This window comes from Myotis davidii, unplaced genomic scaffold, assembly GCF_000327345.1.
Source record: "Myotis davidii unplaced genomic scaffold, ASM32734v1 scaffold732, whole genome shotgun sequence".
Classification (NCBI taxonomy): Eukaryota; Metazoa; Chordata; class Mammalia; order Chiroptera; family Vespertilionidae; genus Myotis; species Myotis davidii.
Window position 1 is genome coordinate 1276246 of NW_006284349.1, and position 12121 is coordinate 1288366.

At 40.6% G+C, this 12121-nt stretch overlaps 1 long non-coding RNA gene across 1 annotated transcript; it reads left to right on the top strand.

The window, feature by feature from the left end:
* The first annotated feature begins 6450 nt into the window (after positions 1-6450).
* Positions 6451-11171, top strand: LOC107184894. The gene is made up of 3 exons (XR_001515796.1): positions 6451-7794; positions 8019-8220; positions 10881-11171. It is a non-coding gene; the product is annotated as an uncharacterized LOC107184894 (long non-coding RNA).
* The last annotated feature ends 950 nt before the right edge of the window (positions 11172-12121 follow it).

The window sequence follows — 12121 nt, forward strand, 5'->3', positions numbered from 1 at the left end:
GGACCTTTCAGTCCGCAGGCCGACGCTCTATCCACTGAGCCAAACCGGTTTCGGCGACCATGATTTATTTAACAAAATAATTGTGGCAGTTTCAGAGGCCCTAAGTCACCTTTACTTCCCAGGGGCTATATAGCTTTGGGGACCTTTTATAGATACATATAACCGGCCTAAAAGAACTCCACTCCCCAGAACTTGCAACTACTGGAACACTATTGCTTGTTTAATTTTATAGTATTGTCCCTTATCAGAAAACATCAAATGACGAGAGAGGTGACTCAAGCCAAGGAGTCCAGTGTCTGGTCCTGTTATCTGAGGAGCCATATTTTGGGGTGAACCACAACTCTGGAGCCTTCACGGATGTTTGGAATGAAGACCCTGAGGTCCACACCTTCCCTCACCATCCAGGAAGAACCAGGGGGTCTTTGGAAGTATTGAAGCAAAAGAAGATTTTTTTTTTCCCTTGGCTCCAAAAAGCAAATTATCCACGACTGCCTTGGTCAGCTCAGCTGGAGGGACTGGGCTGGCTTGTGGAGACCCGTCCTGGGTAAGGTCTCCTAGAGGGGTCTGTACAGGCCTCATAAACGGAATGGGTTTAAATTAAGGAGGAAACAGGAAGAAGGGTTAAGGCCCAGAGAAGCCATCGGAGGTCCAAGGGTCTCAGAAAGGCTATAAGCAAGGAGCAGGTTGGGGGATGTGAAGTGAGGGCTCAGCCCAGAGAGATGCTTGTACGACAGACGAGTGAACTGGGACCATCCCTGTGACTGAGGAGGCCATGGCACTGGGCGGACCTGTTCCAATCCAGGATGACCAAAGGGGTGAGCACAGAATGGCTAAGATATGCCAGAACAGACTAATTAGGAAAATTCTAGAAAACGGAGATTCTGTTATATGTTTGATACAGAAATAAAATGCCTACAATAGAGTTTGATGTTTCCTTGTGCGATGGGCATTTTGTATAACTGCTAAGGACCAATACGCGCTCATTAGTTACACAGCTCCCACCAGCTTTCTTCTGGTGTTTTGTGTGGCCTGGTCCCAGCCCCAGTAGCCAACAGGCTCCCCAGCCTCTGGGACATTAGTAATGCAGCAACTTGTCATTAGGTCTATTTTTTATGGAGGTGAGAGGTCTTTGCTTCCTGCCTTCATTGTTGCCATTGAATAGTGATCCCTCGGTACCAAGTGATAAGCTCCCCCTCCTATTGGCACATTGAGGGTCAGCAGGCAGAGTGGGCTGAGCTGCTGGAGGAAGCCTGGGCCCTCCTGGTTGTGTATTTACCTCCTCCAGCTGGCTCGCTGGTGTGCAACCTGGACTCCCACTGAGTCCATGTGCTGCTTCTGTCACCTTGCCAAAGGCTTCTCCTCACTCTCCACTGCTCTTCTCCCTCTCCTGTGATTGTGGGAGCAGCTCAGTGAGGCCCCTTCTAACACTTCCTTTCCTCCCTGTGAGTTTTCCAGCAGGGGTGATGTTCTACATGGGGTGCCCCTCCTGGGAATGACACAGGGTTTCCAAGAGATCAAACAAACAAACAAACAAAAAAACCCTGGCGGGGGCGGGGTGTCATCTCTGTATGTTCCCTCAGCCCTTAGAGCCCAGGGCAGTGCTGGGAATCTTGTCCATGCTTACTAAAAGAAATATGAAAAGAAATCAAACACATGGACACATTTAGGGCCTGGCAGTTCTAAAAGTTTGTAGGCTGATATGACATGGCAGTACTTTCAAAATCTCAGCTGCCTCTAGCCATTACACTGGGTCCGAGGGAATCTTGCTTTTGAGTGCTGTGGGTGACAAAACTGTGACTTTTCAGTTGCTCAAGGGCAGGAGACCAGGTTCTCCTGAGCATCCTGGTTCTGAAAGGTTCACTTCTGGAAGGTTCTTCGCAAGCCCACCGATGAGAAACCCAGTGTCTCTGGCTGGCATATTAGAGATGTTAATTTAGTCTTCTGCCTTTATTACATGATCCCATTTAAAAGGAAAAACTCCCTAGCACTGCTTATCTGATTGCTTAGGGTCTCATGTTGTGATGTATAAAGTTTTACAGTAATTGAAAAAGTAATGAATAACACCCCAGGCAGTAAACAAATCACAAAGTTCATTAATTACAAATACCGAACATCAATTTGTACAGTGTAAAATAACATTACCTACAGTGTAAGAATGGGAAAGTGGGAATTAATTTTATTTTAATTTTTAATGTACTCTTGACTGCTCATAAAAGATATTAAACATTAACATAATTTAATATATACACTGGCATTTATTAAACCACTGATTCATGAACAAATTAAGCATCATGTATTTTTTAAGTATTAAAGAATCAATAGTGATAATTAACTGGAATGTCAGAGGAAGTCATTATCAACATATTCTGCAGAATCCCCCATAGATTATGCAACCCATATGCTGAAGGACCCTGCAAGGTTGCCATCAGCTGCCTGATCAGCTCAAGAGAGGTTGGAAGACATCATGCCTTCACTTGTTCTGATGAATCAGTGAGCCAAACTTCTGAAGATAGTGACAAATCAGGAAATGAATTCCACCCTTGATGCCACCTTCCCATCTAACATGGAAAGAGGTGTTTCTCGAGTTTAGGCAAATCAAGCTGTGTTACGGAATTCTGCCTACAACACAGGCATCACTAATGATGCAGAATGGCAAACCAAACTGGGAGTGTTGCTTAGTCTGAATGACTGTCACCACTGTCACCAGACATTTCATTGCTGAGCTCTTCAAATTTGAAGGACCTGACTTGAATTTAGGTTTAAACTATTTTTAAATTTTTAAATAATTTTTTTTATTTATTGATGAGAGAGAGAGAGAGAGAGAGAGAGCGAGAGAGAGAGAGAGACACACTTTTATTTATGCATTCATTGGTTGCTTCTTGTATGTGCCCTGACCAGGGATCAAACCCGCAACCTTGGTGTATGGGGACAACGCTCTAATCAGCTGAGCTACCTGCCAGGGCTGAATTTTTATTTTTTAAATACAAAATCTAACTCAAAATAAGGAGCAAACTGAGATGATTTTTCACTAAAAGGAAAAAGTTGTCACTCTGAGGACTGGATTAGTTGGTAAACCAATCAGGAGCTAAACAAACATAGACTATTGTGTTGGTTTTTTCCTAGTTGTAAAGTGGATTTACCCCCAGAATTCCGTGTGGTTGATGTTGAAGTTGAGCACTGGATTCTGAGCTGCTAAAAAGAGAATGAATTGTGTCTGAAATTTGTTAGTATATTATTCTGTATTTGTCTAATAGGGCCTTTTGGCTTAAATTATCTAGTTTGACAGGCTAACATGATCAAATTAATAAAATGATTGCCAAGTGTCCACTAAGCACACCCATCAATTCTATTAGTTAATATTTAAGTTCATAATTTCCCCCCAAATGAATCACTTGCACTCAAGCTTATAATCTGCCTCATGACGGTGGCCTCTTTGCTGGTGCACCTTGTAGAGCCACTTTGGCTCATAGTTTGCAATTATTTATGCAAAATTAGTAATCAGAAATTGAACTTTATTTAAATAATCCTGGAAGAAATAAATTTGGGACTAAACTGTCCTTTTGTAAATAACTTCTTTCTCCTTTATTATAAAGGTAAGAATATTCATTATATATTATGCACTATAATATAAATTTAAATGCATATATTTTCCACAACTCCATTGCCTAGATGTTACCTTGTTTACTTTGGGATGCATAAACTTTATTTTTCAAATATACATATAATATTTTTTTCCCCACAAGTGTGTTCATACTAAGTCTATTGTTTTAAAACCTTTAAGAAACATGTCATATCATAGCAGCTTCCATATTAATAAGTATAAATCGGTTTCATCACTTTTTAAAAAAATGCGTTTTTTATTGATTTTAAAGAGAGGAAAGCAGAGGGAGAGAGAAACATTGATAGGTATTGATGCCTCCACACCCACTACTGGGCAGTAAGCCAGCAACCTGGGTATGTGCCCTGACCAGGAATCGAACCAGCCACCTTTTGATGCATGGGACAATGCCCAACCAACTAACGCCACACTGGCCAGGGTGATTTCATCACTTAAACCAATTCCAGTTTAAGGCTGCATAACATTTTACTGTATAGAACTTTAGGTTGTTTTTAATTTTCACTGTTTGTTATGGACTGAATTATGTTCCTCCAGAATTCATATGTTGAAGACCTCAGTGTGACTGTAAGGTTCAATGAGGTCATAAGGGTGAGGCCTTAATCCAATATGATTGGCATCTTTATATGAAGAGGAGAGACACCAGAGCAAAGGCTATGTGAGGACACAGGGAAAAGACCTGGTTGACTGCAAGCCAGGAAGAGGTCTCACCAGAAACTAGCCCTGCCAACACCTTGATCTTGGACTTCTAGCCTCCAAGAAATAAGTGTCTGTTGTTTAAATCATAATTTGTGTTTTTTAGTTATGGCATCCATAGCAGACTCACACACCATTATAAACACAACAGAGGCATATTTGAGGTAAATTCCTAGAAAAGGACACGTTAGTTCAAAAGTATTCCCTGTATCGTCTCCTTCCCCCCTCTACCTGCCTTTATTATTTTCTCCTTTGACTTTCTTACACATATTACCAAATTCCCATCCAGTAGGTTTCTACCCAGTTATTTTCCCACTCTCAGTGTATTTATGTCTTCTGCACATACTGGAATTTTCAGTCTTTTAAATTTTCACTATCATTTATTGTGATGAAATTTGCATTTCCTTGACTATTAAAAAGAACAATATTTTTCCACATTATTTGCATATCTTGGTTTGTGAATTGCATTTTCATTTCATGTTCCCATTTTTATTGGGGAGAGTCATATTTTTCTTATTTATAAGAGATGTTTATATGTTTTCAGGTATTAATTCAGATGACATAGTTTTTAAACATTTTTTTGTTGCTTCACTTTTTATATTTGTTTTTGACAGGTTTTTTTCATAGTTTGGAAGTTTAAAAAAAATCTTAATTTAGTAAAATCTATCAACATTTTCTTTTCAGAATTCCTAGCTTTGGTGTCATGTTTAGAAAGATCTTATTTGCCTCAAGATGTAAAAAATACCTATATATTTTTTGTTTTTGCATATGTTTTTAAAATATTTAATCTTTGACCCAACTAGAATTTATTTGGTATTAAGGAGAGCTGGGGCTATAATAACATTTTTTCCTCTGAATTAAAATTTATTTTGAGATCATTATCTCTTCACTGATTTGAAATGCCATACGTATGATGGAGTACATTCTGTTTCTGTACTCCGTATTCTGTGCTATTATGTCTACCTTGTTTTAAACTAATTCCATGCCATTCAAATTACTGTGGACTATTACAGCAATATATTTTAAATCTGGTAGGGCAAGTTTACTTGACTATTTAAATGGCATTCTCAGCTCTTATTGCATGGTTATAAACCATAGTTCGGGTGTGATGAAAAGAGTGTTGCTATTACCAGTTGAGTCTTTTATTTCATTGCTGCTGCAATTATATTGAAAAAATTTCTCTTCCATGGTCCCACCACATCATCTCATGAACATTATCTGCTAATGTGTGCGCTTCTCATTCTGGATTATGAGATCCTTGAAGGCATCTTAAATGATGTTTCCCTCACCTGAGATGATATTTTATCACCAGGTAGAGGATAGTACTTAGCATGTAGTTGAAAAATATTAGTGTTCTTTTTTTAAATAAAAAAAATAAGCTTTTTTTCCCATCTGTTTCAGTAACTTTCACTTATTTCAGTTGATTAATTTTTTTTCTTGCATTGAAGCATCATGTCAGTATCTCAAATTCTTGGGTTAATTAACCTAAAATTCTTATAAGTTGTTTATAAAACTATGATTTGAACTAGGTCATCTTTGTTTAATAAGCCTACCTTTGGTGACTCTATTCCAACAGATGTTAAACTCATACTATATTCTGTAGAAGATCTTGCAGGATGGACTCCCAGTGGCCGTGTCTAAAGGGACTGAATGAAGGAGGGAGTGTGTGTTACATTATATTTTGGTCGGGGCTGAAACAAGCCTAGCCTCTATCTAATCTTATTTCTGAAAATGGCTTTTCCTGATCTTATTTTCTATCACAGTGAATAAAGGAGAGTAAAGGGAGGAGAGTTGAATCTCCTCTCCCTTTCTCAGTGGTACACAGGGATTTCCATTTTTTCTATAATTTATTTCTTTTAAATCAGGGTTTTTCAGGTTCGGCACTCTTGACATTTGGGGCCAGATGATTCTTTCTTGGGCTGTCCTGTACATTGTAGAGCATCCCTGGCCTCTGTCCACTAGCTTCGGTGCCACTCCCCAGTTATGACAACTGAAGATATTTCCAGACATTGCCAAATGTCCCTGGAGAGGAAAATTGCCACTCCCCCAACCCCCAGTGAGAACCATTGATTTATAATAAGAAACAAATAAGCACAAATAGAATAAATTAAGGAAAAAGAAGAAAATGTTAATATGTGCTAAATTGGGGACAGGGGTGAGCACACAATAATATGCTGTATTATTCAACATCTTTAAACTCTTCCCACAGACTCAAAAGGAAAATGTATCTTGTTAGTTCTTTTTATAGAAGATATAAATCTTTTAGCTTTTGGATCATTGAAGGCGATGTTTCCAATAAACTGCTGCCTTCCTTCCACCACAGGCTGGACACACCCTGGCAGAACCAACCCATGGGGAGGCTGCTCTTTGATCTGCCCCTTCGCACACTTCTTTCCGAGATGATGGCAATTCGTCTTCACTCCTGATGCTGTCTGTCGGCCAGTTTATTGTTTCTGCCTGATCTTCGGCAGTCTGTGACACCCCCCCCTTCATATTCCTTCCTGTCCAACCCATTCTTTATACTTCCATAGAGTGATTTTTCTAATAGTTGATATTCCCGTATTTAAATTCCTTCAAAGTAAGATCCCAACACCTTAGAATGGTGCAATAATTGCTATGTGACTCCTCTGCAGATCACCTGGAGTTGGCACAGACTCATAGGTTAAGGGCACGGTCCCCCATAAGACTGCTCTCAGTTCAGATGCCAGGCACAAGTTCAGAGATCCCCAGGCTACCCACACTTCTGACCAACTGGCTACAAATTTGGTCAGTTACCTAAGGCATGATCCTTTGCTAGAACATTTGATAAACAGAACTCTCAGGAAAGTGGTATACTCACAGTGATAGTTTAATGAGAAAGGGTTACACATCAGGACCAGCCACATGAAGAGACACATAGGGCGAGGTCGGGGCGTGTCCTGGATGTTGGGCTTCTGTGCACTTTCCCCGTAGAATCAGGACGCACCGCCCTCCCGCACACTCATGCACTCACCAAGCAGGAAGCTCACTGGGGCCTTGGTGTCTCGAGTTTTATGGGAGTTTCATTATGTGGCATGATTGAACTCCATCTCCAGCCCCCGTCCACTGCCTAGCGGTCAGCTGGCTCAAAACCCCAACCTTCTAATCACATGGTCCGTGGGGAGTCCACATCCTGAGTCGTATTGTTAGCATAAACTCAGGTGTGGTCAGGGACCCACCATAAGTAATAAAGAATCACTCGGGAAATTCCAAAGATTTGGTGTTTCCCTCTGAAGAACCAGGGACCAGGACCAGAAAAATTCTCTGTCGTACAACACACGGCATTCAGGTCCTACCCCAGCCATTCTTCCCAGCTCACCCCATTCTCTCTCATTTCAGTGCCCGGGTTGAGTGTCCTTGAACACACCTTGCTGTTGTAGACCCTGCACATGCTATTCCCTCTGCCTACCTTTGTTTTCTCCTTGGTCTATCCAGTGAAGTCCTCCTCATCTGTCAAGACACAGGTCAGCAGCTCCAGCTCTGTGGAGCCCTCCCAGGCACTTAACCCCCACCTCCCCAGTGCTGACTGAACTGGTTCATTTCTAGATTATCTGTGCACTTACATCTTTGGGCCAGGATTGTTTGTTGAGATGTCTGTATGCACTGCTGGTACATAGGAAGTGACTTTCCTGAGCAAGTGTTTTGTGGGGCTTTGCCTTATTATTGGAAGTTATACTTGTCTTTTTAGAACGTGTCCTCTGGCCCTCCTTCACTGCCCCTTCCGGCATCTCACTCCTCATGCTCTGGACAGTGGCAGTTCATCATTATAGACGTCCCCCTTAGCTTCTGATGGGTGAGCAGAGCGACCATCGAAGATCTTGTGGCTGACAGTCCTGCCTGGCCATTCGTGCTTTGGCGAACTCGTGCATAACATTGCTGAGATGATACAGGTAAGGCTTTTTAAATATCTAGAAATAAGGAACGGTTAAGTATATCATGATCCCACCCCTTAGATGAAGTATTATAAAGGGTGTCCCAAAATTCACGCAAGAAGTAATTTTGATAGAAAACACAGGTTTATAATTAAAAATTGTACATTTTTTGTTGACATCGAAATTCAGCTACATTTATGCAAAACGGTCATGTAAAATTTCAACAAAAGAGTGTATATGTGCCAGCAAAGCCGTGGAGGCCATTTACCCGATATGCTATTCCATACATAACCCTATACTGTATACCTTATGAATCAATAAAAAATTACAATTTTTAATTATAAACCTATGATTTCTATCAAAATTACTTCTTGCGTGAATTTTGGGACACCCTTTACATATAAAACATGTTTATGAGATTTGCATTAAAACGGAGAGATGCTTGTGTATTTATTGTACTTGGAAGAAAAGCAATCACAACCATGATGAAAAATATATAAACTAAGACACCCAATAAGCATAAAGGTAAGAAAGAAAGAAAGAAAAAGAAAGAAAGAAAGAAAGAAAGAAAGAAAGAAAGAAAGAAAGAAAGAAAGAAAGAAAGAAAGAAAAGGCCTGTGTAGAAATACTCCAAAACAGTATTCATCTTTGGGTAATGGAAATTGGGTGGTTATTGCCCATCTTTTTTATACGTTCCTGCTTTTAAAACGTTTTCTGTATCAAGCATGTATTGTATGCTTAAAATTAGGAGAGCATAGTTCTTCTCTGTGTTCCTAAAGAGGTAGGCAAAAGGTAAAATCAATTTAACTTAGGTACTTCCACCTGCAACTGGAAGTTTACAGGTGAGAAGATTCACACGTTTGCTTTTTTTGGCAATGAGAGGAGGCAGTGAGAAGAGAGGTGCAGATGGGAATGAAGGGGAAGAAATAAACCAGCCACTCCCGCCCCACACTTAGGAGAACTGCCAGAAAGACAACCAGATAAAAGGGTTTTTAAATGGAGACTAAAATCAAATCTGTTCTTAAATGGTCACTTTCCTGTCAAAGAAAGGCAGCTTGAATAGTGAAGATTTAACTATTTACTTATTAAACAATTATTTTTTAAAATAAAGGATTTATGTTGTTTCGTTGATCTCTTTTATTATCAACATAACTCAAAACATATATCCCTTTCTGGAAGAACTCCAATCACAACAAAAGCTGGGCATTTTGGGAAGAACTGTTAGTTTCCGAGTAAGCTACCCAAGAAACTGCATTTAACCTTTGAAAACTCTGGTTAAAATCCCTTTGATCCAAAGCATTTAAAAAATGCCCTCAATCTGAGCACACAACCCTCCTTAGAGGAGAGCAAGCTGGAGTGAGCTTCCTCCTGAAGATTTTATTTTTTGGTTAATCCTTACCCGAGGATATTTTTTCCATTGATTCTTAGAGAGATTGGAAGGGAGAGGGGGAGTGGAAGAGAGAGAGAAACACTGATATGAGAGCGACACATTGATTGGTTGCCTCTTGTACATACCCCAACCAGGGTGTGGATTGAACCTGCAACCCAGATAAGTGCCCTTGACTGGGATTCAACCCCGAGACCCTTTGGTGCGGGAGCCAATGCTCTAACCACTGTGCACGCCGGCCAGGGCATCTCCTGAAGATTTTAAAGATTCTAAATGGTAACATCATTATCAGGTGTTGTTGCTGACGCTCATTTCTATACAATATCTCAAATCCTTACATATTTCAGATAGATTCTTTTTTTTTTTAATATATTTTATTGATTTTTCACAGAGAGGAAGGGAGAGAGATAGAGAGTTAGAAACATCGATGAGAGAGATACATCGATCAGCTGCCTCCTGCACATCTCCTACTGGGGATGTGCCCGCAACCCAGGTACATGCCCTCGACCGGAATCGAACCTGGGACCTTTCAGTCCGCAGGCCGACGCTCTATCCACTGAGCCAAACCGGTTTCGGCCAGATAGATTCTTGAGTACGTGAATTGTGATTAGGCACAAATAGGCTAGTTTAGCTATGGCTGAAGAACTGCCACTTGGGATTGTGTCTACATAGTAAGGCATTTCCAACCTAAGACAGTTCTACCCTCCTCACCACCCACTTCAAAAAAATAAATAAGTAAAAAGGAATGCAGATCATACCGATGAAGTGGTTCAGGCTCTTTTATTTTCTTGTGGTATCTCCTGTCTCCAAAGGCACATTTTCTTTCTTTTACTTCATAGGGGCTACCAGAAAGTTCCTTAAGATGGAATGAGTCGATAGACCAGTTTCTCCAGTTGCCTCAGTTGGTGGGTGAGGATTCTTTCCCTCTTAAGATGAAAGGAGTTTGCTTTTACATGTTCTGGGTAGACCAGTTTAAGAGTCTCGTTCACCCCTGAAACTAGTTGGAACACCTCCAGACACTGGGATCCAGACCTCTGAGGGTGGAGATGGTGTCATTTACTCATTCATTCACGTTGTCATTCTGAATTATTTGGGACTCTTGGTTGTAAATGACAGAAAGTCAACTTGAATCTGTTCAACTGAAATGCGGAATGTACCATAAGGATATTGGGACGTTTCTCAGAATCCAGGCATAGGAACGAGGCCTCAGGGACAACTAGAATTAGTGTTCCAGAATTTCTGGGACCCTCTTCTCCAACTGATATCGGCTTTCACCCTTCTCCCTCCACAGGCGGTTTCCTCTGCTCCTCCACTGCCTCCTGGGCTATTACATCTTGCAGTCCAGACACAATAAGAGACACCGTGTAGCTTCTCTTTCTCAGTTCTGGTTCCAGAGTTCCTGGAAGAGAAGTTTTCGTGGCCTGGCTTGCCTCAGAGCCGAGACTGAGCACCTACAGCCTGAAAACTTGGCTGAGTTGAGTCACATAGTTACCTTGACCAACCAATCAGACGGTGCCAGGAGAAAAAGGGCTCATTGCACTAACATGACCACATTGTAAATTCAGAAAACAGGGTGCTAATTAAGCAAAAATTAAACTAATTAACCAAAAAAGTGTTCACTACCTATTCTTTTTTCTATATCCTGCAAAAGTAAATGGGAATTATGTAGATGCTATTTTGCCAACAAACAAGTACTGAGCACCTAACTATCATGTGTCTAACTGCCTCTTGGCAATCCTTTTGTTCACATTGAGTCCTCCATGACATTACTTAAAGGCCTTTTCCGATAGTTTTCAGCCCCTAATCATGCCTACCTCCTTTGCATTCACCATGGCCAGTCTGACTGCCTACTTTACTGAGGTCAAGACTGTACCTCACCATCTCTCATCAACTCCTTTGCTACTAAAATAAAGGCCCTTGTCACACATCTCTCCCGCACAATTTCTCCTTCCCACTTTTCCTTCTTACAGGTTTTCTTCCTCCAGCTTCAGAGAAAATATTCACTCTTGTCAGTGTCTAGAGGTAATCAAGATCTGTGAGACAGGGTCCTGGCCCCGTAGCTCAGTTGGTTAGAGCATCATTCTGATATGCCAAGGTTGTGGCTTCGATCCTCAGTCAGAGCACATATAAGAAACAACTAGTGAATGAATAAATAAGTGGAACAATAAACCTCTCTCTCTCTCTCTCTCTATCTCTCTTTATCTCTCTTTCCTCAACCAAGATCTATGAGAGAGATGCAAGCTAAATTAGAATGCACTGTGAGATAGATGCTAGAATAGCATCTTACCAATTTAGATGAGTAATCTCTGCCACAAAGAATAGAAATACTTAAAAGTGGTTGAGTAGTGCATTCTCTTCCTTTGGTCAAGCCATGTACAAAGCCAAGTCATAATTTGAAACCATTTTTGGTTTATTCTAAGAAATCCCTGCCCCAGCCACTAAAAATACCCACGGTGTCTGTGTGGTGAAATAAATAATAATAATAATAATAATAATAATAATACTTTATAATAAAAGCCTAGTATGCAAATT